Consider the following 27,878-nt stretch of genomic DNA (forward strand, 5'->3'; position numbering starts at 1 on the left):
AGGATTGCATTTTCTTTTCTCTCTCTCTTCAAGCAGATGATGGGAGTACAAGTATTCAGGTGACATGTGACGCCCGTGCCCCCCTCCCCCCTGCGTTCTTTTTTTTTTTTTTTTTTTTGAGACAGAGTCTCGTTTTGCTGCCCAGGCTAGAGTGAGTGCCATGGCGTCAGCCTAGCTCACAGCAACCTCAATCTCCGGGCTCAAGCACTCCTGCTGCCTCAGCCTCCCGAGTAGTTGGGACTACAGGCATGCACCACCACGCCCGGCTGTGTTTTTCTATATATATTAGTTGGCCAATTAATTTCTTTCTATTTTTAGTAGAGACGGGGTCTCGCTCTTGCTCAGGCTGGTTTCGAACTCCTGACCTGGAGCAATCCGCCCGCCTCGGCCTCCCAGAGAGCTAGGATTACAGGCGTGAGCCACCGCGCCCGGCCCCCCCTGTGTTCTTATTCATATACCTCTCATGTTGTTCCAGCGTATTGTGGGGGTACCAATGTTAAGGTCGGGTGCCTTGCCCTCTCCAAGCCTCCCCCCTCGGGTCAGAGCTTCAAGTGCGCCCATCCCCCAGTCGGTGCGCACCCACCCCATGCCTAATGGATGTGTATGCCCCTCCCCTCCCCCCACCCGCCCGACACCCACCCGATGAAGGTGATTCCTCTCTGTCCACTTAGGCGTCCATCCGTTCGTACCAATTTGCTGGTGAGCGCGCTCACGTGGTGCTCGTGTGTCCATTCTTGGGATACCTGGCCTACTGGAACGGGTTCCAGCTCTGGCCAGGAGAACACGAGAGGCGCCCTCTCACCGCTGCTCCTCACAGCCGAATGGCACTCCGTGGTGTCCACGCGCCACATTTTATTGATGCACTCCTGGATGGATGGGCACTCGGGTCGCTTCCACGTCTTTGCGATTGTGAATTGTGCCCTAACTGTCACCCTACCCCTTACCCAGCCCGTCTCCTCTGCCCCTGCCTGACGCACTCCTCCCCGGCCAGGCCCGTCACTGTCCTGGGCCCCCGCCTGACCGGCTCCTCCCCGCCCGGCCTGTCACCGTCCTCTGCCCCTGCCTGACATGCTCCTTCCCGCCCGCCCGGCCTCTCACCGTCCTGGGCCCCTGCCTGACCGGCTCCTCCGTCGCCTGGGCCTTCCAAGGGCTTGGTATGGACGCTGCTTCCAGGAAGCCCACCAGAAACCCGGCAGCAGGGTGGCCGCAGCAGTCTCCAGCAGCCGTCCCTAAGTCGCCTGAGTGCGGGGGACGTGCCCCCGCTGTGCCGCGGGGGCCCAGCCTGGTGTCTTCCCTGAGGCCCTGCGGCTGCCGGCTGGGCTGCCGCTCCCAGCAAGGGGAGAGCCGCGGAGGTGGGGACCGCCTCCTGATGGGGACGTACACGCAGCTCTCCACGTCGGATTCCGGGGCTCTCTGTCCTGCCCGAAGGCCCAGCTGGCCTGCGGGTCCTTGGAGTGGCAAAAACCTCCGAAAACTGAGACTGAGGGTCCGGTGGGTGTCTGCACTTTTGTGCTGGGCACCCCAGGGAGGCCCAGGGGCTGGCTGGACAACGTGGTCTGCTGGGCGGGGGGGGGGGGGTGTTGGAGGAGCCACTGATGCCCTTTGCACTTTTGGTAGCAAGAGTCTGAGGTGTCTCTGAGCCCTGTGCCCTGTGGTGGCGGGGCGGGGGGGAGGAGGAGGAGGAGGAGGAGGTGGGAAGGGCCGGGGCCTGCAGTCCTGTTCCCGGGGTGGCACGGCAAGTGGCTTCTTCCACAGGCTGCTTGGCCTGGGCTCCCTGCACCTGGGCCTTTGGAGGACCGGCCCTGTGCTTGCCAACACTTCCTGCAGGGACCCAGAGCTGGGAGGTGGCATCTCTCAGCCCTGGGTAGGGCAGAGCCCCAGCGGGCCATGCCCACAACCTCTCTCAGCACCGGTCCCCCAGAAGGCTCCTTTGGGACCAGGATTCTCTTGCGGTGACTCTTTAAGGTCTGGCCCCTGGATGGAGGGGCACCAGGAGTAGAGGAGCAGGAAGGGGAAGGGGGTGGCCATGCGAGGGGACACTTTGAGGCCGAGTCCCAGCTTCAGCCTGATCCTCCTGGGAACCCCGCTCTGAGACAAGGAGCCGGGCTTCGCATTCCCACAGCAGCCAGTCGTGGGCTGAGGACACCTGGGGCGTTGGGAACTCCCTGGCTTCTCCTTGGTTTAACGTCTAGAGCTGCTTGTGAACCGCGCCGCCACACACACCCGAGCGCAGGTGTCTTCCGCACAGACTGCGGGCCTCGCTCTTCTGAACGCCGCCAGCTCGCCACCCACCCACGGGTGAACCTGGTCAGGGTGCTTTCTCTAAGGGGCAGACTCTTTTCCGGGCGGGCTACCGGTGTCTCTGTTTGCTCGTTTCTTTCTTCCATTCCGGGAAAGTCTTCCTTGCTGGGTGTGGAAATCTCCTATGCCTTCCCTCGCCTATTCTGTCAGCTTTAAAATTCTCTTTCAGTTGCCACCCTCACAGATGGATTAGGAAACTCTTTCCGGTGCACTCATTAGTGAAATGACCTCCAGGAAGCTGGAATCCAATATCTAATGGCCGATTTTTAGCGAGTCCACACGCCAGGGTGGTCGGGGTCCAATGCAGCCCCGGCCAGGCCCAGGCCCCTTGGACTGGGCCACAGGAGGACACGGAGGAGGGTCCCGGCCCCCACGAAGCGGTGCCGGCAGTTCTCCACGGGCTTGGGCGTTTTCCAGAGGTAGGAGATGGAGGGGACTGATTTCTTCAGCGCCCCCCAAACCACGCCACCCCACCCCACCCATGGGACACATCCCCAGAGAGAGACGCCCCATACACTGGCTGTGCCCCAGCCCTGGCCCGGGGGAATAGGCGGCAGCCCACCCACAGGGCGAGGGGGGGGGCGCAGCTGAAAGGGGTTGTGGGGGAGGGCGGCCCCTGGCTGGGGTCAAAGGGCGAGCGTCCCGCGCGTGCGCAGTCAGCGGCAGGCAGCGACGCGCTGGGGGTGGGCAGCGGGTAGGTGAAGGAGGCCGGGCGAGGAGACGAGGGGGGCTGGGAGGGCTCCACCTTGGCGAGTCCAGCCGTGGAGGCGCATCTTGTGTGAGTGTGAGTGAGTGTGAGTGTGTGTGTGTGTGTATAGAGAGACAGCCCCCCGCCCCGCCCCGCCCTGCCCCGCCCCGCCCATCCCCCCCGTCCCTGGGAGCCCGCGGGACCCGGCCGGCGAACTCAACCGGCCCGGCCCGGCGCGGGAGGCGGCGGCGGGGAAGCCCAGAGAGGCTCGGCTTCTTGAGCGGGGCAGGGGCGCCCTCCGCCGCCGTCTAGGGCCACACCACCCTGAACGCCCCCGATCTCGTCTGGTCTGGGAAGCTAAGCAGGGTCGGGCCCGGTTAGTACTTGGATGGGAGACCGCCTGGGAATACCGGGTGCCACAGGCGGCTGCTTTTTTTTTTTTTTTTTTTTTTTTGCCTCTTGTTTTGTCCCCTTTCTGGGAGCGCGGCGGCGGCCCGGGGTGGGGGTCACCCCCACCCTCAGCGCCCGCGCGGTGCCTGGCGCCCCAGCCCGCACCGTGGGGCCTCCTCTTGTCCCAAGCCGCGACACCGCCGCCACGCGGCAGCATGCGTGGCATCTGGACTGTCAGGTCTCAGACCACAGGTCTGCTCTGTGGGAACCGACACGCTGGAGGAAACCTTGAGAGTCTGAGAGGGGAGGGAGTTCCAGAAGAAGGCCAGGATGTCATTTTGAGGGAGTATGTGACCAGAACTCATCCCGTTGCTTTTGGGGTTCTATGGGCTACACGCAGGAATCTTTGGTGGTGGCACCTGATGTTGGGGGATCCGGAGTCACACCCAGACCTGCTCCACAGGCCTCCTTTTACTTTTCTCTTCGGATTCATTATTTTTAAAAAGTGTCTCTTACCTCTATGATTGCATTTTCTTTTCTCTCTCTCTTCAAGCAGATGATGGGAGTACAAGTATTCAGGTGACATGTGACGCCCGTGCCCCCCTCCCCCCTGCGTTCTTTTTTTTTTTTTTTTTTTTTTTTGAGACAGAGTCTCGTTTTGCTGCCCAGGCTAGAGTGAGTGCCATGGCGTCAGCCTAGCTCACAGCAACCTCAATCTCCGGGCTCAAGCACTCCTGCTGCCTCAGCCTCCCGAGTAGTTGGGACTACAGGCATGCACCACCACGCCCGGCTGTGTTTTTCTATATATATTAGTTGGCCAATTAATTTCTTTCTATTTTTAGTAGAGACGGGGTCTCGCTCTTGCTCAGGCTGGTTTCGAACTCCTGACCTGGAGCAATCCGCCCGCCTCGGCCTCCCAGAGAGCTAGGATTACAGGCGTGAGCCACCGCGCCCGGCCCCCCCTGTGTTCTTATTCATATACCTCTCATGTTGTTCCAGCGTATTGTGGGGGTACCAATGTTAAGGTCGGGTGCCTTGCCCTCTCCAAGCCTCCCCCCTCGGGTCAGAGCTTCAAGTGCGCCCATCCCCCAGTCGGTGCGCACCCACCCCATGCCTAATGGATGTGTATGCCCCTCCCCTCCCCCCACCCGCCCGACACCCACCCGATGAAGGTGATTCCTCTCTGTCCACTTAGGCGTCCATCCGTTCGTACCAATTTGCTGGTGAGCGCGCTCACGTGGTGCTCGTGTGTCCATTCTTGGGATACCTGGCCTACTGGAACGGGTTCCAGCTCTGGCCAGGAGAACACGAGAGGCGCCCTCTCACCGCTGCTCCTCACAGCCGAATGGCACTCCGTGGTGTCCACGCGCCACATTTTATTGATGCACTCCTGGATGGATGGGCACTCGGGTCGCTTCCACGTCCTTGCGATTGTGAATTGTGCCCTAACTGTCACCCTAACCCTTACCCAGCCCGTCTCCTCTGCCCCTGCCTGACGCACTGCTCCCCGGCCAGGCCCGTCACTGTCCTGGGCCCCCGCCTGACCGGCTCCTCCCCGCCCGGCCTGTCACCGTCCTCTGCCCCTGCCTGACATGCTCCTTCCCGCCCGCCCGGCCTCTCACCGTCCTGGGCCCCTGCCTGACCGGCTCCTCCGTCGCCTGGGCCTTCCAAGGGCTTGGTGTGGACGCTGCTTCCAGGAAGCCCACCAGAAACCCGGCAGCAGGGTGGCCGCAGCAGTCTCCAGCAGCCGTCCCTAAGTCGCGTGAGTGCGGGGGACGTGCCCCCGCTGTGCCGCGGGGGCCCAGCCTGGTGTCTTCCCTGAGGCCCTGCGGCTGCCGGCTGGGCTGCCGCTCCCCGCAAGGGGAGAGCCGCGGAGGTGGGGACCGCCTCCTGATGGGGACGTACACGCAGCTCTCCACGTCGGATTCCGGGGCTCTCTGTCCTGCCCGAAGGCCCAGCTGGCCTGCGGGTCCTTAGAGTGGCAAAAACATCCGAAAACTGAGATTGAGGGTCCGGTGGGTGTCTGCACTTTTGTGCTGGGCACCCCAGGGAGGCCCGGGGGCTGGCTGGACAACGTGGTCTGATGGGCGGGGGGGTTGGAGGAGCAACTGATGCCCTTTGCACTTTGGGTAGCAAGAGTCTGAGGTGTCTCTGAGCCCTGTGCCCTGTGGGGGGGGGCGGGGGGGGGAGGTGGAGGAGGAGGAGGAGGAGGTGGTGGGAAGGGCCGGGGCCTGCAGTCCTGTTCCCGGGGTGGCACGGCAAGTGGCTTCTTCCACAGGCTGCTTGGCCTGGGCTCCCTGCACCTGGGCCTTTGGAGGACCGGCCCTGTGCTTGCCAACACTTCCTGCAGGGACCCAGAGCTGGGAGGTGGCATCTCTCAGCCCTGGGTCGGGCAGAGCCCCAGCGGGCCATGCCCACAACCTCTCTCAGCACCGGTCCCCCAGAAGGCTCCTTTGGGACCAGGATTCTCTTGCGGTGACTCTTTAAGGTCTGGCCCCTGGATGGAGGGGCACCAGGAGTAGAGGAGCAGGAAGGGGAAGGGGGTGGCCATGCGAGGGGACACTTTGAGGCCGAGTCCCAGCTTCAGCCTGATCCTCCTGGGAACCCCGCTCTGAGACAAGGAGCCGGGCTTCGCATTCCCACAGCAGCCAGTCGTGGGCTGAGGACACCTGGGGCGTTGGGAACTCCCTGGCTTCTCCTTGGTTTAACGTCTAGAGCTGCTTGTGAATCGCGCCGCCACACACACCCGAGCGCAGGTGTCTTCCGCACAGACTGCGGGCCTCGCTCTTCTGAACGCCGCCAGCTCGCCACCCACCCACGGGTGAACCTGGTCAGGGTGCTTTCTCTCAGGGGCAGACTCTTTTCCGGGCGGGCTACCGGTGTCTCTGTTTGCTCGTTTCTTTCTTCCATTTCGGGAAAGTCTTCCTTGCTGGGTGTGGAAATCTCCTATGCCTTCCCTCGCCTATTCTGTCAGCTTTAAAATTCTCTTTCAGTTGCCACCCTCACAGATGGATTAGGAAACTCTTTCCGGTGCACTCATTAGTGAAATGACCTCCAGGAAGCTGGAATCCAATATCTAATGGCCGATTTTTAGCGAGTCCACACGCCAGGGTGGTCGGGGTCCAATGCAGCCCCGGCCAGGCCCAGGCCCCTTGGACTGGGCCACAGGAGGACACGGAGGAGGGTCCCGGCCCCCACGAAGCGGTGCCGGCAGTTCTCCACGGGCTTGGGCGTTTTCCAGAGGTAGGAGATGGAGGGGACTGATTTCTTCAGCGCCCCCCAAACCACGCCACCCCACCCCACCCATGGGACACATCCCCAGAGAGAGACGCCCCATACACTGGCTGTGCCCCAGCCCTGGCCCGGGGGAATAGGCGGCAGCCCACCCACAGGGCGAGGGGGGGGGCGCAGCTGAAAGGGGTTGTGGGGGAGGGCGGCCCCTGGCTGGGGTCAAAGGGCGAGCGTCCCGCGCGTGCGCAGTCAGCGGCAGGCAGCGACGCGCTGGGGGTGGGCAGCGGGTAGGTGAAGGAGGCCGGGCGAGGAGACGAGGGGGGCTGGGAGGGCTCCACCTTGGCGAGTCCAGCCGTGGAGGCGCATCTTGTGTGAGTGTGAGTGAGTGTGAGTGTGTGTGTGTGTGTATAGAGAGACAGCCCCCCGCCCCGCCCCGCCCTGCCCCGCCCCGCCCATCCCCCCCCCCCGTCCCTGGGAGCCCGCGGGACCCGGCCGGCGAACTCAACCGGCCCGGCCCGGCGCGGGAGGCGGCGGCGGGGAAGCCCAGAGAGGCTCGGCTTCTTGAGCGGGGCAGGGGCGCCCTCCGCCGCCGTCTAGGGCCACACCACCCTGAACGCCCCCGATCTCGTCTGGTCTGGGAAGCTAAGCAGGGTCGGGCCCGGTTAGTACTTGGATGGGAGACCGCCTGGGAATACCGGGTGCCACAGGCGGCTGCTTTTTTTTTTTTTTTTTTTTTTTTGCCTCTTGTTCTGTCCCCTTTCTGGGAGCGCGGCGGCGGCCCGGGGTGGGGGTCACCCCCACCCTCAGCGCCCGCGCGGTGCCTGGCGCCCCAGCCCGCACCGTGGGGCCTCCTCTTGTCCCAAGCCGCGACACCGCCGCCACGCGGCAGCATGCGTGGCATCTGGACTGTCAGGTCTCAGACCACAGGTCTGCTCTGTGGGAACCGACACGCTGGAGGAAACCTTGAGAGTCTGAGAGGGGAGGGAGTTCCAGAAGAAGGCCAGGATGTCATTTTGAGGGAGTATGTGACCAGAACTCATCCCGTTGCTTTTGGGGTTCTATGGGCTACACGCAGGAATCTTTGGTGGTGGCACCTGATGTTGGGGGATCCGGAGTCACACCCAGACCTGCTCCACAGGCCTCCTTTTACTTTTCTCTTCGGATTCATTATTTTTAAAAAGTGTCTCTTACCTCTATGATTGCATTTTCTTTTCTCTCTTCAAGCAGATGATGGGAGTACAAGTATTCAGGTGACATGTGACGCCCGTGCCCCCCTCCCCCCTGCGTTCTTTTTTTTTTTTTTTTTTTTTTTGAGACAGAGTCTCGTTTTGCTGCCCAGGCTAGAGTGAGTGCCATGGCGTCAGCCTAGCTCACAGCAACCTCAATCTCCGGGCTCAAGCAATCCTGCTGCCTCAGCCTCCCGAGTAGTTGGGACTACAGGCATGCACCACCACGCCCGGCTGTGTTTTTCTATATATATTAGTTGGCCAATTAATTTCTTTCTATTTTTAGTAGAGACGGGGTCTCGCTCTTGCTCAGGCTGGTTTCGAACTCCTGACCTGGAGCAATCCGCCCGCCTCGGCCTCCCAGAGAGCTAGGATTACAGGCGTGAGCCACCGCGCCCGGCCCCCCCTGTGTTCTTATTCATATACCTCTCATGTTGTTCCAGCGTATTGTGGGGGTACCAATGTTAAGGTCGGGTGCCTTGCCCTCTCCAAGCCTCCCCCCTCGGGTCAGAGCTTCAAGTGCGCCCATCCCCCAGTCGGTGCGCACCCACCCCATGCCTAATGGATGTGTATGCCCCTCCCCTCCCCCCACCCGCCCGACACCCACCCGATGAAGGTGATTCCTCTCTGTCCACTTAGGCGTCCATCCGTTCGTACCAATTTGCTGGTGAGCGCGCTCACGTGGTGCTCGTGTGTCCATTCTTGGGATACCTGGCCTACTGGAACGGGTTCCAGCTCTGGCCAGGAGAACACGAGAGGCGCCCTCTCACCGCTGCTCCTCACAGCCGAATGGCACTCCGTGGTGTCCACGCGCCACATTTTATTGATGCACTCCTGGATGGATGGGCACTCGGGTCGCTTCCACGTCTTTGCGATTGTGAATTGTGCCCTAACTGTCACCCTAACCCTTACCCAGCCCGTCTCCTCTGCCCCTGCCTGACGCACTGCTCCCCGGCCAGGCCCGTCACTGTCCTGGGCCCCCGCCTGACCGGCTCCTCCCCGCCCGGCCTGTCACCGTCCTCTGCCCCTGCCTGACATGCTCCTTCCCGCCCGCCCGGCCTCTCACCGTCCTGGGCCCCTGCCTGACCGGCTCCTCCGTCGCCTGGGCCTTCCAAGGGCTTGGTGTGGACGCTGCTTCCAGGAAGCCCACCAGAAACCCGGCAGCAGGGTGGCCGCAGCAGTCTCCAGCAGCCGTCCCTAAGTCGCCTGAGTGCGGGGGACGTGCCCCCGCTGTGCCGCGGGGGCCCAGCCTGGTGTCTTCCCTGAGGCCCTGCGGCTGCCGGCTGGGCTGCCGCTCCCCGCAAGGGGAGAGCCGCGGAGGTGGGGACCGCCTCCTGATGGGGACGTACACGCAGCTCTCCACGTCGGATTCCGGGGCTCTCTGTCCTGCCCGAAGGCCCAGCTGGCCTGCGGGTCCTTAGAGTGGCAAAAACATCCGAAAACTGAGATTGAGGGTCCGGTGGGTGTCTGCACTTTTGTGCTGGGCACCCCAGGGAGGCCCGGGGGCTGGCTGGACAACGTGGTCTGCTGGGCGGGGGGGTTGGAGGAGCAACTGATGCCCTTTGCACTTTGGGTAGCAAGAGTCTGAGGTGTCTCTGAGCCCTGTGCCCTGTGGGGGGGGCTGGGGGGGGAGGAGGAGGAGGAGGAGGAGGAGGTGGTGGGAAGGGCCGGGGCCTGCAGTCCTGTTCCCGGGGTGGCACGGCAAGTGGCTTCTTCCACAGGCTGCTTGGCCTGGGCTCCCTGCACCTGGGCCTTTGGAGGACCGGCCCTGTGCTTGCCAACACTTCCTGCAGGGACCCAGAGCTGGGAGGTGGCATCTCTCAGCCCTGGGTCGGGCAGAGCCCCAGCGGGCCATGCCCACAACCTCTCTCAGCACCGGTCCCCCAGAAGGCTCCTTTGGGACCAGGATTCTCTTGCGGTGACTCTTTAAGGTCTGGCCCCTGGATGGAGGGGCACCAGGAGTAGAGGAGCAGGAAGGGAAAGGGGGTGGCCATGCGAGGGGACACTTTGAGGCCGAGTCCCAGCTTCAGCCTGATCCTCCTGGGAACCCCGCTCTGAGACAAGGAGCCGGGCTTCGCATTCCCACAGCAGCCAGTCGTGGGCTGAGGACACCTGGGGCGTTGGGAACTCCCTGGCTTCTCCTTGGTTTAACGTCTAGAGCTGCTTGTGAATCGCGCCGCCACACACACCCGAGCGCAGGTGTCTTCCGCACAGACTGCGGGCCTCGCTCTTCTGAACGCCGCCAGCTCGCCACCCACCCACGGGTGAACCTGGTCAGGGTGCTTTCTCTCAGGGGCAGACTCTTTTCCGGGCGGGCTACCGGTGTCTCTGTTTGCTCGTTTCTTTCTTCCATTTCGGGAAAGTCTTCCTTGCTGGGTGTGGAAATCTCCTATGCCTTCCCTCGCCTATTCTGTCAGCTTTAAAATTCTCTTTCAGTTGCCACCCTCACAGATGGATTAGGAAACTCTTTCCGGTGCACTCATTAGTGAAATGACCTCCAGGAAGCTGGAATCCAATATCTAATGGCCGATTTTTAGCGAGTCCACACGCCAGGGTGGTCGGGGTCCAATGCAGCCCCGGCCAGGCCCAGGCCCCTTGGACTGGGCCACAGGAGGACACGGAGGAGGGTCCCGGCCCCCACGAAGCGGTGCCGGCAGTTCTCCACGGGCTTGGGCGTTTTCCAGAGGTAGGAGATGGAGGGGACTGATTTCTTCAGCGCCCCCCAAACCACGCCACCCCACCCCACCCATGGGACACATCCCCAGAGAGAGACGCCCCATACACTGGCTGTGCCCCAGCCCTGGCCCGGGGGAATAGGCGGCAGCCCACCCACAGGGCGAGGGGGGGGCGCAGCTGAAAGGGGTTGTGGGGGAGGGCGGCCCCTGGCTGGGGTCAAAGGGCGAGCGTCCCGCGCGTGCGCAGTCAGGGGCAGGCAGCGACGCGCTGGGGGTGGGCAGCGGGTAGGTGAAGGAGGCCGGGCGAGGAGACGAGGGGGGCTGGGAGGGCTCCACCTTGGCGAGTCCAGCCGTGGAGGCGCATCTTGTGTGAGTGTGAGTGAGTGTGAGTGTGTGTGTGTGTGTATAGAGAGACAGCCCCCCGCCCCGCCCCGCCCTGCCCCGCCCCGCCCATCCCCCCCGTCCCTGGGAGCCCGCGGGACCCGGCCGGCGAACTCAACCGGCCCGGCCCGGCGCGGGAGGCGGCGGCGGGGAAGCCCAGAGAGGCTCGGCTTCTTGAGCGGGGCAGGGGCGCCCTCCGCCGCCGTCTAGGGCCACACCACCCTGAACGCCCCCGATCTCGTCTGGTCTGGGAAGCTAAGCAGGGTCGGGCCCGGTTAGTACTTGGATGGGAGACCGCCTGGGAATACCGGGTGCCACAGGCGGCTGCTTTTTTTTTTTTTTTTTTTTTTTGCCTCTTGTTCTGTCCCCTTTCTGGGAGCGCGGCGGCGGCCCGGGGTGGGGGTCACCCCCACCCTCAGCGCCCGCGCGGTGCCTGGCGCCCCAGCCCGCACCGTGGGGCCTCCTCTTGTCCCAAGCCGCGACACCGCCGCCACGCGGCAGCATGCGTGGCATCTGGACTGTCAGGTCTCAGACCACAGGTCTGCTCTGTGGGAACCGACACGCTGGAGGAAACCTTGAGAGTCTGAGAGGGGAGGGAGTTCCAGAAGAAGGCCAGGATGTCATTTTGAGGGAGTATGTGACCAGAACTCATCCCGTTGCTTTTGGGGTTCTATGGGCTACACGCAGGAATCTTTGGTGGTGGCACCTGATGTTGGGGGATCCGGAGTCACACCCAGACCTGCTCCACAGGCCTCCTTTTACTTTTCTCTTCGGATTCATTATTTTTAAAAAGTGTCTCTTACCTCTATGATTGCATTTTCTTTTCTCTCTCTCTTCAAGCAGATGATGGGAGTACAAGTATTCAGGTGACATGTGACGCCCGTGCCCCCCTCCCCCCGGCGTTCTTTTTTTTTTTTTTTTTTTTTTTGAGACAGAGTCTCGTTTTGCTGCCCAGGCTAGAGTGAGTGCCATGGCGTCAGCCTAGCTCACAGCAACCTCAATCTCCGGGCTCAAGCAATCCTGCTGCCTCAGCCTCCCGAGTAGTTGGGACTACAGGCATGCACCACCACGCCCGGCTGTGTTTTTCTATATATATTAGTTGGCCAATTAATTTCTTTCTATTTTTAGTAGAGACGGGGTCTCGCTCTTGCTCAGGCTGGTTTCGAACTCCTGACCTGGAGCAATCCGCCCGCCTCGGCCTCCCAGAGAGCTAGGATTACAGGCGTGAGCCACCGCGCCCGGCCCCCCCTGTGTTCTTATTCATATACCGTTCATGTTGTTCCAGCGTATTGTGGGGGTACCAATGTTAAGGTCGGGTGCCTTGCCCTCTCCAAGCCTCCCCCCTCGGGTCAGAGCTTCAAGTGCGCCCATCCCCCAGTCGGTGCGCACCCACCCCATGCCTAATGGATGTGTATGCCCCTCCCCTCCCCCCACCCGCCCGACACCCACCCGATGAAGGTGATTCCTCTCTGTCCACTTAGGCGTCCATCCGTTCGTACCAATTTGCTGGTGAGCGCGCTCACGTGGTGCTCGTGTGTCCATTCTTGGGATACCTGGCCTACTGGAACGGGTTCCAGCTCTGGCCAGGAGAACACGAGAGGCGCCCTCTCACCGCTGCTCCTCACAGCCGAATGGCACTCCGTGGTGTCCACGCGCCACATTTTATTGATGCACTCCTGGATGGATGGGCACTCGGGTTGCTTCCATGTCTTTGCGATTGTGAATTGTGCCCTAACTGTCACCCTAACCCTTACCCAGCCCGTCTCCTCTGCCCCTGCCTGACGCACTGCTCCCCGGCCAGGCCCGTCACTGTCCTGGGCCCCCGCCTGACCGGCTCCTCCCCGCCCGGCCTGTCACCGTCCTCTGCCCCTGCCTGACATGCTCCTTCCCGCCCGCCCGGCCTCTCACCGTCCTGGGCCCCTGCCTGACCGGCTCCTCCGTCGCCTGGGCCTTCCAAGGGCTTGGTGTGGACGCTGCTTCCAGGAAGCCCACCAGAAACCCGGCAGCAGGGTGGCCGCAGCAGTCTCCAGCAGCCGTCCCTAAGTCGCGTGAGTGCGGGGGACGTGCCCCCGCTGTGCCGCGGGGGCCCAGCCTGGTGTCTTCCCTGAGGCCCTGCGGCTGCCGGCTGGGCTGCCGCTCCCCGCAAGGGGAGAGCCGCGGAGGTGGGGACCGCCTCCTGATGGGGACGTACACGCAACTCTCCACGTCGGATTCCGGGGCTCTCTGTCCTGCCCGAAGGCCCAGCTGGCCTGCGGGTCCTTAGAGTGGCAAAAACATCTGAAAACTGAGATTGAGGGTCCGGTGGGTGTCTGCACTTTTGTGCTGGGCACCCCAGGGAGGCCCGGGGGCTGGCTGGACAACGTGGTCTGCTGGGCGGGGGGGTTGGAGGAGCAACTGATGCCCTTTGCACTTTGGGTAGCAAGAGTCTGAGGTGTCTCTGAGCCCTGTGCCCTGTGGGGGGGGGCGGGGGGGGGAGGAGGAGGAGGAGGAGGAGGAGGTGGTGGGAAGGGCCGGGGCCTGCAGTCCTGTTCCCGGGGTGGCACGGCAAGTGGCTTCTTCCACAGGCTGCTTGGCCTGGGCTCCCTGCACCTGGGCCTTTGGAGGACCGGCCCTGTGCTTGCCAACACTTCCTGCAGGGACCCAGAGCTGGGAGGTGGCATCTCTCAGCCCTGGGTCGGGCAGAGCCCCAGCGGGCCATGCCCACAACCTCTCTCAGCACCGGTCCCCCAGAAGGCTCCTTTGGGACCAGGATTCTCTTGCGGTGACTCTTTAAGGTCTGGCCCCTGGATGGAGGGGCACCAGGAGTAGAGGAGCAGGAAGGGGAAGGGGGTGGCCATGCGAGGGGACACTTTGAGGCCGAGTCCCAGCTTCAGCCTGATCCTCCTGGGAACCCCGCTCTGAGACAAGGAGCCGGGCTTCGCATTCCCACAGCAGCCAGTCGTGGGCTGAGGACACCTGGGGCGTTGGGAACTCCCTGGCTTCTCCTTGGTTTAACGTCTAGAGCTGCTTGTGAATCGCGCCGCCACACACACCCGAGCGCAGGTGTCTTCCGCACAGACTGCGGGCCTCGCTCTTCTGAACGCCGCCAGCTCGCCACCCACCCACGGGTGAACCTGGTCAGGGTGCTTTCTCTAAGGGGCAGACTCTTTTCCGGGCGGGCTACCGGTGTCTCTGTTTGCTCGTTTCTTTCTTCCATTTCGGGAAAGTCTTCCTTGCTGGGTGTGGAAATCTCCTATGCCTTCCCTCGCCTATTCTGTCAGCTTTAAAATTCTCTTTCAGTTGCCACCCTCACAGATGGATTAGGAAACTCTTTCCGGTGCACTCATTAGTGAAATGACCTCCAGGAAGCTGGAATCCAATATCTAATGGCCGATTTTTAGCGAGTCCACACGCCAGGGTGGTCGGGGTCCAATGCAGCCCCGGCCAGGCCCAGGCCCCTTGGACTGGGCCACAGGAGGACACGGAGGAGGGTCCCGGCCCCCACGAAGCGGTGCCGGCAGTTCTCCACGGGCTTGGGCGTTTTCCAGAGGTAGGAGATGGAGGGGACTGATTTCTTCAGCGCCCCCCAAACCACGCCACCCCACCCCACCCATGGGACACATCCCCAGAGAGAGACGCCCCATACACTGGCTGTGCCCCAGCCCTGGCCCGGGGGAATAGGCGGCAGCCCACCCACAGGGCGGGGGGGGGGGCGCAGCTGAAAGGGGTTGTGGGGGAGGGCGGCCCCTGGCTGGGGTCAAAGGGTGAGCGTCCCGCGCGTGCGCAGTCAGCGGCAGGCAGCGACGCGCTGGGGGTGGGCAGCGGGTAGGTGAAGGAGGCCGGGCGAGGAGACGAGGGGGGCTGGGAGGGCTCCACCTTGGCGAGTCCAGCCGTGGAGGCGCATCTTGTGTGAGTGTGAGTGAGTGTGAGTGTGTGTGTGTGTGTATAGAGAGACAGCCCCCCGCCCCGCCCCGCCCCGCCCCGCCCAGGCCATCCCCCCCGTCCCTGGGAGCCCGCGGGACCCGGCCGGCGAACTCAACCGGCCCGGCCCGGCGCGGGAGGCGGCGGCGGGGAAGCCCAGATAGGCTCGGCTTCTTGAGCGGGGCAGGGGCGCCCTCCGCCGCCGTCTAGGGCCACACCACCCTGAACGCCCCCGATCTCGTCTGGTCTGGGAAGCTAAGCAGGGTCGGGCCCGGTTAGTACTTGGATGGGAGACCGCCTGGGAATACCGGGTGCCACAGGCGGCTGCTTTTTTTTTTTTTTTTTTTTGCCTCTTGTTCTGTCCCCTTTCTGGGAGCGCGGCGGCGGCCCGGGGTGGGGGTCACCCCCACCCTCAGCGCCCGCCGCGGTGCCTGGCGCCCCAGCCCGCACCGTGGGGCCTCCTCTTGTCCCAAGCCGCGACACCGCCGCCACGCGGCAGCATGCGTGGCATCTGGACTGTCAGGTCTCAGACCACAGGTCTGCTCTGTGGGAACCGACACGCTGGAGGAAACCTTGAGAGTCTGAGAGGGGAGGGAGTTCCAGAAGAAGGCCAGGATGTCATTTTGAGGGAGTATGTGACCAGAACTCGTCCCGTTGCTTTTGGGGTTCTATGGGCTACACGCAGGAATCTTTGGTGGTGGCACCTGATGTTGGGGGATCCGGAGTCACACCCAGACCTGCTCCACAGGCCTCCTTTTACTTTTCTCTTCGGATTCATTATTTTTAAAAAGTGTCTCTTACCTCTATGATTGCATTTTCTTTTCTCTCTCTCTTCAAGCAGATGATGGGAGTACAAGTATTCAGGTGACATGTGACGCCCGTGCCCCCCTCCCCCCTGCGTTCTTTTTTTTTTTTTTTTTTTTTTGAGACAGAGTCTCGTTTTGCTGCCCAGGCTAGAGTGAGTGCCATGGCGTCAGCCTAGCTCACAGCAACCTCAATCTCCGGGCTCAAGCAATCCTGCTGCCTCAGCCTCCCGAGTAGTTGGGACTACAGGCATGCACCACCACGCCCGGCTGTGTTTTTCTATATATATTAGTTGGCCAATTAATTTCTTTCTATTTTTAGTAGAGACGGGGTCTCGCTCTTGCTCAGGCTGGTTTCGAACTCCTGACCTGGAGCAATCCGCCCGCCTCGGCCTCCCAGAGAGCTAGGATTACAGGCGTGAGCCACCGCGCCCGGCCCCCCCTGTGTTCTTATTCATATACCTCTCATGTTGTTCCAGCGTATTGTGGGGGTACCAATGTTAAGGTCGGGTGCCTTGCCCTCTCCAAGCCTCCCCCCTCGGGTCAGAGCTTCAAGTGCGCCCATCCCCCAGTCGGTGCGCACCCACCCCATGCCTAATGGATGTGTATGCCCCTCCCCTCCCCCCACCCGCCCGACACCCACCCGATGAAGGTGATTCCTCTCTGTCCACTTAGGCGTCCATCCGTTCGTACCAATTTGCTGGTGAGCGCGCTCACGTGGTGCTCGTGTGTCCATTCTTGGGATACCTGGCCTACTGGAACGGGTTCCAGCTCTGGCCAGGAGAACACGAGAGGCGCTCTCTCACCGCTGCTCCTCACAGCCGAATGGCACTCCGTGGTGTCCACGCGCCACATTTTATTGATGCACTCCTGGATGGATGGGCACTCGGGTCGCTTCCACGTCTTTGCGATTGTGAATTGTGCCCTAACTGTCACCCTAACCCTTACCCAGCCCGTCTTCTCTGCCCCTGCCTGACGCACTGCTCCCCGGCCAGGCCCGTCACTGTCCTGGGCCCCCGCCTGACCGGCTCCTCCCCGCCCGGCCTGTCACCGTCCTCTGCCCCTGCCTGACATGCTCCTTCCCGCCCGCCCGGCCTCTCACCGTCCTGGGCCCCTGCCTGACCGGCTCCTCCGTCGCCTGGGCCTTCCAAGGGCTTGGTGTGGACGCTGCTTCCAGGAAGCCCACCAGAAACCCGGCAGCAGGGTGGCCGCAGCAGTCTCCAGCAGCCGTCCCTAAGTCGCCTGAGTGCGGGGGACGTGCCCCCGCTGTGCCGCGGGGGCCCAGCCTGGTGTCTTCCCTGAGGCCCTGCGGCTGCCGGCTAGGCTGCCGCTCCCCGCAAGGGGAGAGCCGAGGAGGTGGGGACCGCCTCCTAATGGGGACGTACACGCAGCTCTCCACGTCGGATTCCGGGGCTCTCTGTCCTGCCCGAAGGCCCAGCTGGCCTGCGGGTCCTTAGAGTGGCAAAAACATCCGAAAACTGAGATTGAGGGTCCGGTGGGTGTCTGCACTTTTGTGCTGGGCACCCCAGGGAGGCCCGGGGGCTGGCTGGACAACGTGGTCTGCTGGGCGGGGGGGTTGGAGGAGCAACTGATGCCCTTTGCACTTTGGGTAGCAAGAGTCTGAGGTGTCTCTGAGCCCTGTGCCCTGTGGGGGGGGCCGGGGGGGGAGGAGGAGGAGGAGGAGGAGGAGGTGGTGGGAAGGGCCGGGGCCTGCAGTCCTGTTCCCGGGGTGGCACGGCAAGTGGCTTCTTCCACAGGCTGCTTGGCCTGGGCTCCCTGCACCTGGGCCTTTGGAGGACCGGCCCTGTGCTTGCCAACACTTCCTGCAGGGACCCAGAGCTGGGAGGTGGCATCTCTCAGCCCTGGGTAGGGCAGAGCCCCAGCGGGCCATGCCCACAACCTCTCTCAGCACCGGTCCCCCAGAAGGCTCCTTTGGGACCAGGATTCTCTTGCGGTGACTCTTTAAGGTCTGGCCCCTGGATGGAGGGGCACCAGGAGTAGAGGAGCAGGAAGGGGAAGGGGGTGGCCATGCGAGGGGACACTTTGAGGCCGAGTCCCAGCTTCAGCCTGATCCTCCTGGGAACCCCGCTCTGAGACAAGGAGCCGGGCTTCGCATTCCCACAGCAGCCAGTCGTGGGCTGAGGACACCTGGGGCGTTGGGAACTCCCTGGCTTCTCCTTGGTTTAACGTGTAGAGCTGCTTGTGAATCGCGCCGCCACACACACCCGAGCGCAGGTGTCTTCCGCACAGACTGCGGGCCTCGCTCTTCTGAACGCCGCCAGCTCGCCACCCACCCACGGGTGAACCTGGTCAGGGTGCTTTCTCTAAGGGGCAGACTCTTTTCCGGGCGGGCTACCGGTGTCTCTGTTTGCTCGTTTCTTTCTTCCATTTCGGGAAAGTCTTCCTTGCTGGGTGTGGAAATCTCCTATGCCTTCCCTCGCCTATTCTGTCAGCTTTAAAATTCTCTTTCAGTTGCCACCCTCACAGATGGATTAGGAAACTCTTTCCGGTGCACTCATTAGTGAAATGACCTCCAGGAAGCTGGAATCCAATATCTAATGGCCGATTTTTAGCGAGTCCACACGCCAGGGTGGTCGGGGTCCAATGCAGCCCCGGCCAGGCCCAGGCCCCTTGGACTGGGCCACAGGAGGACACGGAGGAGGGTCCCGGCCCCCACGAAGCGGTGCCGGCAGTTCTCCACGGGCTTGGGCGTTTTCCAGAGGTAGGAGATGGAGGGGACTGATTTCTTCAGCGCCCCCCAAACCACGCCACCCCACCCCACCCATGGGACACATCCCCAGAGAGAGACGCCCCATACACTGGCTGTGCCCCAGCCCTGGCCCGGGGGAATAGGCGGCAGCCCACCCACAGGGCGAGGGGGGGGGCGCAGCTGAAAGGGGTTGTGGGGGAGGGCGGCCCCTGGCTGGGGTCAAAGGGCGAGCGTCCCGCGCGTGCGCAGTCAGCGGCAGGCAGCGACGCGCTGGGGGTGGGCAGCGGGTAGGTGAAGGAGGCCGGGCGAGGAGACGAGGGGGGCTGGGAGGGCTCCACCTTGGCGAGTCCAGCCGTGGAGGCGCATCTTGTGTGAGTGTGAGTGAGTGTGAGTGTGTGTGTGTGTGTATAGAGAGACAGCCCCCCGCCCCGCCCTGCCCCGCCCCGCCCATCCCCCCCGTCCCTGGGAGCCCGCGGGACCCGGCCGGCGAACTCAACCGGCCCGGCCCGGCGCGGGAGGCGGCGGCGGGGAAGCCCAGAGAGGCTCGGCTTCTTGAGCGGGGCAGGGGCGCCCTCCGCCGCCGTCTAGGGCCACACCACCCTGAACGCCCCCGATCTCGTCTGGTCTGGGAAGCTAAGCAGGGTCGGGCCCGGTTAGTACTTGGATGGGAGACCGCCTGGGAATACCGGGTGCCACAGGCGGCTGCTTTTTTTTTTTTTTTTTTTTTTTGCCTCTTGTTCTGTCCCCTTTCTGGGAGCGCGGCGGCGGCCCGGGGTGGGGGTCACCCCCACCCTCAGCGCCCGCGCGGTGCCTGGCGCCCCAGCCCGCACCGTGGGGCCTCCTCTTCTCCCAAGCCGCGACACCGCCGCCACGCGGCAGCATGCGTGGCATCTGGACTGTCAGGTCTCAGACCACAGGTCTGCTCTGTGGGAACCGACACGCTGGAGGAAACCTTGAGAGTCTGAGAGGGGAGGGAGTTCCAGAAGAAGGCCAGGATGTCATTTTGAGGGAGTATGTGACCAGAACTCATCCCGTTGCTTTTGGGGTTCTATGGGCTACACGCAGGAATCTTTGGTGGTGGCACCTGATGTTGGGGGATCCGGAGTCACACCCAGACCTGCTCCACAGGCCTCCTTTTACTTTTCTCTTCGGATTCATTATTTTTAAAAAGTGTCTCTTACCTCTATGATTGCATTTTCTTTTCTCTCTCTCTTCAAGCAGATGATGGGAGTACAAGTATTCAGGTGACATGTGACGCCCGTGCCCCCCTCCCCCCTGCGTTCTTTTTTTTTTTTTTTTTTTTTTTGAGACAGAGTCTCGTTTTGCTGCCCAGGCTAGAGTGAGTGCCATGGCGTCAGCCTAGCTCACAGCAACCTCAATCTCCGGGCTCAAGCAATCCTGCTGCCTCAGCCTCCCGAGTAGTTGGGACTACAGGCATGCACCACCACGCCCGGCTGTGTTTTTCTATATATATTAGTTGGCCAATTAATTTCTTTCTATTTTTAGTAGAGACGGGGTCTCGCTCTTGCTCAGGCTGGTTTCGAACTCCTGACCTGGAGCAATCCGCCCGCCTCGGCCTCCCAGAGAGCTAGGATTACAGGCGTGAGCCACCGCGCCCGGCCCCCCCTGTGTTCTTATTCATATACCTCTCATGTTGTTCCAGCGTATTGTGGGGGTACCAATGTTAAGGTCGGGTGCCTTGCCCTCTCCAAGCCTCCCCCCTCGGGTCAGAGCTTCAAGTGCGCCCATCCCCCAGTCGGTGCGCACCCACCCCATGCCTAATGGATGTGTATGCCCCTCCCCTCCCCCCACCCGCCCGACACCCACCCGATGAAGGTGATTCCTCTCTGTCCACTTAGGCGTCCATCCGTTCGTACCAATTTGCTGGTGAGCGCGCTCACGTGGTGCTCGTGTATCCATTCTTGGGATACCTGGCCTACTGGAACGGGTTCCAGCTCTGGCCAGGAGAACACGAGAGGCGCCCTCTCACCGCTGCTCCTCACAGCCGAATGGCACTCCGTGGTGTCCACGCGCCACATTTTATTGATGCACTCCTGGATGGATGGGCACTCGGGTCGCTTCCACGTCCTTGCGATTGTGAATTGTGCCCTAACTGTCACCCTAACCCTTACCCAGCCCGTCTCCTCTGCCCCTGCCTGACGCACTCCTCCCCAGCCAGGCCCGTCACTGTCCTGGGCCCCCGCCTGACCGGCTCCTCCCCGCCCGGCCTGTCACCATCCTCTGCCCCTGCCTGACATGCTCCTTCCCGCCCGCCCGGCCTCTCACCGTCCTGGGCCCCTGCCTGACCGGCTCCTCCGTCGCCTGGGCCTTCCAAGGGCTTGGTGTGGACGCTGCTTCCAGGAAGCCCACCAGAAACCCGGCAGCAGGGTGGCCGCAGCAGTCTCCAGCAGCCGTCCCTAAGTCGCCTGAGTGCGGGGGACGTGCCCCCGCTGTGCCGCGGGGGCCCAGCCTGGTGTCTTCCCTGAGGCCCTGCGGCTGCCGGCTGGGCTGCCGCTCCCCGCAAGGGGAGAGCCGCGGAGGTGGGGACCGCCTCCTGATGGGGACGTACACGCAGCTCTCCACGTCGGATTCCGGGGCTCTCTGTCCTGCCCGAAGGCCCAGCTGGCCTGCGGGTCCTTAGAGTGGCAAAAACATCCGAAAACTGAGATTGAGGGTCCGGTGGGTGTCTGCACTTTTGTGCTGGGCACCCCAGGGAGGCCCGGGGGCTGGCTGGACAACGTGGTCTGCTGGGCGGGGGGGTTGGAGGAGCAACTGATGCCCTTTGCACTTTGGGTAGCAAGAGTCTGAGGTGTCTCTGAGCCCTGTGCCCTGTGGGGGGGGCCGGGGGGGGAGGAGGAGGAGGAGGAGGAGGAGGTGATGGGAAGGGCCGGGGCCTGCAGTCCTGTTCCCGGGGTGGCACGGCAAGTGGCTTCTTCCACAGGCTGCTTGGCCTGGGCTCCCTGCACCTGGGCCTTTGGAGGACCGGCCCTGTGCTTGCCAACACTTCCTGCAGGGACCCAGAGCTGGGAGGTGGCATCTCTCAGCCCTGGGTCGGGCAGAGCCCCAGCGGGCCATGCCCACAACCTCTCTCAGCACCGGTCCCCCAGAAGGCTCCTTTGGGACCAGGATTCTCTTGCGGTGACTCTTTAAGGTCTGGCCCCTGGATGGAGGGGCACCAGGAGTAGAGGAGCAGGAAGGGGAAGGGGGTGGCCATGCGAGGGGACACTTTGAGGCCGAGTCCCAGCTTCAGCCTGATCCTCCTGGGAACCCCGCTCTGAGACAAGGAGCCGGGCTTCGCATTCCCACAGCAGCCAGTCGTGGGCTGAGGACACCTGGGGCGTTGGGAACTCCCTGGCTTCTCCTTGGTTTAACGTCTAGAGCTGCTTGTGAATCGCGCCGCCACACACACCCGAGCGCAGGTGTCTTCCGCACAGACTGCGGGCCTCGCTCTTCTGAACGCCGCCAGCTCGCCACCCACCCACGGGTGAACCTGGTCAGGGTGCTTTCTCTCAGGGGCAGACTCTTTTCCGGGCGGGCTACCGGTGTCTCTGTTTGCTCGTTTCTTTCTTCCATTTCGGGAAAGTCTTCCTTGCTGGGTGTGGAAATCTCCTATGCCTTCCCTCGCCTATTCTGTCAGCTTTAAAATTCTCTTTCAGTTGCCACCCTCACAGATGGATTAGGAAACTCTTTCCGGTGCACTCATTAGTGAAATGACCTCCAGGAAGCTGGAATCCAATATCTAATGGCCGATTTTTAGCGAGTCCACACGCCAGGGTGGTCGGGGTCCAATGCAGCCCCGGCCAGGCCCAGGCCCCTTGGACTGGGCCACAGGAGGACACGGAGGAGGGTCCCGGCCCCCACGAAGCGGTGCCGGCAGTTCTCCACGGGCTTGGGCGTTTTCCAGAGGTAGGAGATGGAGGGGACTGATTTCTTCAGCGCCCCCCAAACCACGCCACCCCACCCCACCCATGGGACACATCCCCAGAGAGAGACGCCCCATACACTGGCTGTGCCCCAGCCCTGGCCCGGGGGAATAGGCGGCAGCCCACCCACAGGGCGCGGGGGGGGGGGCGCAGCTGAAAGGGGTTGTGGGGGAGGGCGGCCCCTGGCTGGGGTCAAAGGGCGAGCGTCCCGCGCGTGCGCAGTCAGCGGCAGGCAGCGACGCGCTGGGGGTGGGCAGCGGGTAGGTGAAGGAGGCCGGGCGAGGAGACGAGGGGGGCTGGGAGGGCTCCACCTTGGCGAGTCCAGCCGTGGAGGCGCATCTTGTGTGAGTGTGAGTGAGTGTGAGTGTGTGTGTGTGTGTATAGAGAGACAGCCCCCCGCCCCGCCCCGCCCTGCCCCGCCCCGCCCATCCCCCCCGTCCCTGGGAGCCCGCGGGACCCGGCCGGCGAACTCAACCGGCCCGGCCCGGCGCGGGAGGCGGCGGCGGGGAAGCCCAGAGAGGCTCGGCTTCTTGAGCGGGGCAGGGGCGCCCTCCGCCGCCGTCTAGGGCCACACCACCCTGAACGCCCCCGATCTCGTCTGGTCTGGGAAGCTAAGCAGGGTCGGGCCCGGTTAGTACTTGGATGGGAGACCGCCTGGGAATACCGGGTGCCACAGGCGGCTGCTTTTTTTTTTTTTTTTTTTTTTTGCCTCTTGTTCTGTCCCCTTTCTGGGAGCGCGGCGGCGGCCCGGGGTGGGGGTCACCCCCACCCTCAGCGCCCGCGCGGTGCCTGGCGCCCCAGCCCGCACCGTGGGGCCTCCTCTTGTCCCAAGCCGCGACACCGCCGCCACGCGGCAGCATGCGTGGCATCTGGACTGTCAGGTCTCAGACCACAGGTCTGCTCTGTGGGAACCGACACGCTGGAGGAAACCTTGAGAGTCTGAGAGGGGAGGGAGTTCCAGAAGAAGGCCAGGATGTCATTTTGAGGGAGTATGTGACCAGAACTCATCCCGTTGCTTTTGGGGTTCTATGGGCTACACGCAGGAATCTTTGGTGGTGGCACCTGATGTTGGGGGATCCGGAGTCACACCCAGACCTGCTCCACAGGCCTCCTTTTACTTTTCTCTTCGGATTCATTATTTTTAAAAAGTGTCTCTTACCTCTAGGATTGCATTTTCTTTTCTCTCTCTCTTCAAGCAGATGATGGGAGTACAAGTATTCAGGTGACATGTGACGCCCGTGCCCCCCTCCCCCCTGCGTTCTTTTTTTTTTTTTTTTTTTTTTTGAGACAGAGTCTCGTTTTGCTGCCCAGGCTAGAGTGAGTGCCATGGCGTCAGCCTAGCTCACAGCAACCTCAATCTCCGGGCTCAAGCAATCCTGCTGCCTCAGCCTCCCGAGTAGTTGGGACTACAGGCATGCACCACCACGCCCGGCTGTGTTTTTCTATATATATTAGTTGGCCAATTAATTTCTTTCTATTTTTAGTAGAGACGGGGTCTCGCTCTTGCTCAGGCTGGTTTCGAACTCCTGACCTGGAGCAATCCGCCCGCCTCGGCCTCCCAGAGAGCTAGGATTACAGGCGTGAGCCACCGCGCCCGGCCCCCCCTGTGTTCTTATTCATATACCTCTCATGTTGTTCCAGCGTATTGTGGGGGTACCAATGTTAAGGTCGGGTGCCTTGCCCTCTCCAAGCCTCCCCCCTCGGGTCAGAGCTTCAAGTGCGCCCATCCCCCAGTCGGTGCGCACCCACCCCATGCCTAATGGATGTGTATGCCCCTCCCCTCCCCCCACCCGCCCGACACCCACCCGATGAAGGTGATTCCTCTCTGTCCACTTAGGCGTCCATCCGTTCGTACCAATTTGCTGGTGAGCGCGCTCACGTGGTGCTCGTGTGTCCATTCTTGGGATACCTGGCCTACTGGAACGGGTTCCAGCTCTGGCCAGGAGAACACGAGAGGCGCCCTCTCACCGCTGCTCCTCACAGCCGAATGGCACTCCGTGGTGTCCACGCGCCACATTTTATTGATGCACTCCTGGATGGATGGGCACTCGGGTCGCTTCCACGTCCTTGCGATTGTGAATTGTGCCCTAACTGTCACCCTAACCCTTACCCAGCCCGTCTCCTCTGCCCCTGCCTGACGCACTCCTCCCCGGCCAGGCCCGTCACTGTCCTGGGCCCCCGCCTGACCGGCTCCTCCCCGCCCGGCCTGTCACCGTCCTCTGCCCCTGCCTGACATGCTCCTTCCCGCCCGCCCGGCCTCTCACCGTCCTGGGCCCCTGCCTGACCGGCTCCTCCGTCGCCTGGGCCTTCCAAGGGCTTGGTGTGGACGCTGCTTCCAGGAAGCCCACCAGAAACCCGGCAGCAGGGTGGCCGCAGCAGTCTCCAGCAGCCGTCCCTAAGTCGCCTGAGTGCGGGGGACGTGCCCCCGCTGTGCCGCGGGGGCCCAGCCTGGTGTCTTCCCTGAGGCCCTGCGGCTGCCGGCTGGGCTGCCACTCCCCGCAAGGGGAGAGCCGCGGAGGTGGGGACCGCCTCCTGATGGGGACGTACACGCAGCTCTCCACGTCGGATTCCGGGGCTCTCTGTCCTGCCCGAAGGCCCAGCTGGCCTGCGGGTCCTTAGAGTGGCAAAAACATCCGAAAACTGAGATTGAGGGTCCGGTGGGTGTCTGCACTTTTGTGCTGGGCACCCCAGGGAGGCCCGGGGGCTGGCTGGACAACGTGGTCTGCTGGGCGGGGGGGTTGGAGGAGCAACTGATGCCCTTTGCACTTTGGGTAGCAAGAGTCTGAGGTGTCTCTGAGCCCTGTGCCCTGTGGGGGGGGGCGGGGGGGGGAGGTGGAGGAGGAGGAGGAGGAGGTGGTGGGAAGGGCCGGGGCCTGCAGTCCTGTTCCCGGGGTGGCACGGCAAGTGGCTTCTTCCACAGGCTGCTTGGCCTGGGCTCCCTGCACCTGGGCCTTTGGAGGACCGGCCCTGTGCTTGCCAACACTTCCTGCAGGGACCCAGAGCTGGGAGGTGGCATCTCTCAGCCCTGGGTCGGGCAGAGCCCCAGCGGGCCATGCCCACAACCTCTCTCAGCACCGGTCCCCCAGAAGGCTCCTTTGGGACCAGGATTCTCTTGCGGTGACTCTTTAAGGTCTGGCCCCTGGATGGAGGGGCACCAGGAGTAGAGGAGCAGGAAGGGGAAGGGGGTGGCCATGCGAGGGGACACTTGGAGGCCGAGTCCCAGCTTCAGCCTGATCCTCCTGGGAACCCCGCTCTGAGACAAGGAGCCGGGCTTCGCATTCCCACAGCAGCCAGTCGTGGGCTGAGGACACCTGGGGCGTTGGGAACTCCCTGGCTTCTCCTTGGTTTAACGTCTAGAGCTGCTTGTGAATCGCGCCGCCACACACACCCGAGCGCAGGTGTCTTCCGCACAGACTGCGGGCCTCGCTCTTCTGAACGCCGCCAGCTCGCCACCCACCCACGGGTGAACCTGGTCAGGGTGCTTTCTCTCAGGGGCAGACTCTTTTCCGGGCGGGCTACCGGTGTCTCTGTTTGCTCGTTTCTTTCTTCCATTTCGGGAAAGTCTTCCTTGCTGGGTGTGGAAATCTCCTATGCCTTCCCTCGCCTATTCTGTCAGCTTTAAAATTCTCTTTCAGTTGCCACCCTCACAGATGGATTAGGAAACTCTTTCCGGTGCACTCATTAGTGAAATGACCTCCAGGAAGCTGGAATCCAATATCTAATGGCCGATTTTTAGCGAGTCCACACGCCAGGGTGGTCGGGGTCCAATGCAGCCCCGGCCAGGCCCAGGCCCCTTGGACTGGGCCACAGGAGGACACGGAGGAGGGTCCCGGCCCCCACGAAGCGGTGCCGGCAGTTCTCCACGGGCTTGGGCGTTTTCCAGAGGTAGGAGATGGAGGGGACTGATTTCTTCAGCGCCCCCCAAACCACGCCACCCCACCCCACCCATGGGACACATCCCCAGAGAGAGACGCCCCATACACTGGCTGTGCCCCAGCCCTGGCCCGGGGGAATAGGCGGCAGCCCACCCACAGGGCGAGGGGGGGGGCGCAGCTGAAAGGGGTTGTGGGGGAGGGCGGCCCCTGGCTGGGGTCAAAGGGCGAGCGTCCCGCGCGTGCGCAGTCAGCGGCAGGCAGCGACGCGCTGGGGGTGGGCAGCGGGTAGGTGAAGGAGGCCGGGCGAGGAGACGAGGGGGGCTGGGAGGGCTCCACCTTGGCGAGTCCAGCCGTGGAGGCGCATCTTGTGTGAGTGTGAGTGAGTGTGAGTGTGTGTGTGTGTGTATAGAGAGACAGCCCCCCGCCCCGCCCCGCCCTGCCCCGCCCCGCCCATCCCCCCCGTCCCTGGGAGCCCGCGGGACCCGGCCGGCGAACTCAACCGGCCCGGCCCGGCGCGGGAGGCGGCGGCGGGGAAGCCCAGAGAGGCTCGGCTTCTTGAGCGGGGCAGGGGCGCCCTCCGCCGCCGTCTAGGGCCACACCACCCTGAACGCCCCCGATCTCGTCTGGTCTGGGAAGCTAAGCAGGGTCGGGCCCGGTTAGTACTTGGATGGGAGACCGCCTGGGAATACCGGGTGCCACAGGCGGCTGCTTTTTTTTTTTTTTTTTTTTTTTGCCTCTTGTTCTGTCCCCTTTCTGGGAGCGCGGCGGCGGCCCGGGGTGGGGGTCAACCCCACCCTCAGCGCCCGCGCGGTGCCTGGCGCCCCAGCCCGCACCGTGGGGCCTCCTCTTGTCCCAAGCCGCGACACCGCCACCACGCGGCAGCATGCGTGGCATCTGGACTGTCAGGTCTCAGACCACAGGTCTGCTCTGTGGGAACCGACACGCTGGAGGAAACCTTGAGAGTCTGAGAGGGGAGGGAGTTCCAGAAGAAGGCCAGGATGTCATTTTGAGGGAGTATGTGACCAGAACTCATCCCGTTGCTTTTGGGGTTCTATGGGCTACACGCAGGAATCTTTGGTGGTGGCACCTGATGTTGGGGGATCCGGAGTCACACCCAGACCTGCTCCACAGGCCTCCTTTTACTTTTCTCTTCGGATTCATTATTTTTAAAAAGTGTCTCTTACCTCTAGGATTGCATTTTCTTTTCTCTCTCTCTTCAAGCAGATGATGGGAGTACAAGTATTCAGGTGACATGTGACGCCCGTGCCCCCCTCCCCCCTGCGTTCTTTTTTTTTTTTTTTTTTTTTTTGAGACAGAGTCTCGTTTTGCTGCCCAGGCTAGAGTGAGTGCCATGGCGTCAGCCTAGCTCACAGCAACCTCAATCTCCGGGCTCAAGCAATCCTGCTGCCTCAGCCTCCCGAGTAGTTGGGACTACAGGCATGCACCACCACGCCCGGCTGTGTTTTTCTATATATATTAGTTGGCCAATTAATTTCTTTCTATTTTTAGTAGAGACGGGGTCTCGCTCTTGCTCAGGCTGGTTTCGAACTCCTGACCTGGAGCAATCCGCCCGCCTCGGCCTCCCAGAGAGCTAGGATTACAGGCGTGAGCCACCGCGCCCGGCCCCCCCTGTGTTCTTATTCATATACCTCTCATGTTGTTCCAGCGTATTGTGGGGGTACCAATGTTAAGGTCGGGTGCCTTGCCCTCTCCAAGCCTCCCCCCTCGGGTCAGAGCTTCAAGTGCGCCCATCCCCCAGTCGGTGCGCACCCACC

General features: G+C 62.8%; 7 pseudogenes; all 7 read left to right on the forward strand.

The window, feature by feature from the left end:
- Window positions 1-3,295: 3,295 nt before the first annotated feature.
- Window positions 3,296-3,414, forward strand: LOC142874565 (uncharacterized; annotated as a pseudogene).
- A 3,787-nt stretch (window positions 3,415-7,201) lies between these two features.
- On the forward strand, window positions 7,202-7,320 carry LOC142874567 (uncharacterized; annotated as a pseudogene).
- Window positions 7,321-11,096: 3,776 nt separating this feature from the next.
- On the forward strand, window positions 11,097-11,215 carry LOC142874568 (uncharacterized; annotated as a pseudogene).
- A 3,781-nt stretch (window positions 11,216-14,996) lies between these two features.
- Window positions 14,997-15,115, forward strand: LOC142874569 (uncharacterized; annotated as a pseudogene).
- Window positions 15,116-18,887: 3,772 nt separating this feature from the next.
- LOC142874570 (uncharacterized) lies at window positions 18,888-19,006 on the forward strand (annotated as a pseudogene).
- Window positions 19,007-22,788: 3,782 nt separating this feature from the next.
- LOC142874572 (uncharacterized) lies at window positions 22,789-22,907 on the forward strand (annotated as a pseudogene).
- Window positions 22,908-26,688: 3,781 nt separating this feature from the next.
- On the forward strand, window positions 26,689-26,807 carry LOC142874573 (uncharacterized; annotated as a pseudogene).
- Window positions 26,808-27,878: the final 1,071 nt, after the last annotated feature.

This window comes from Microcebus murinus, chromosome 12 (assembly GCF_040939455.1).
Source record: "Microcebus murinus isolate Inina chromosome 12, M.murinus_Inina_mat1.0, whole genome shotgun sequence".
Classification (NCBI taxonomy): Eukaryota; Metazoa; Chordata; class Mammalia; order Primates; family Cheirogaleidae; genus Microcebus; species Microcebus murinus.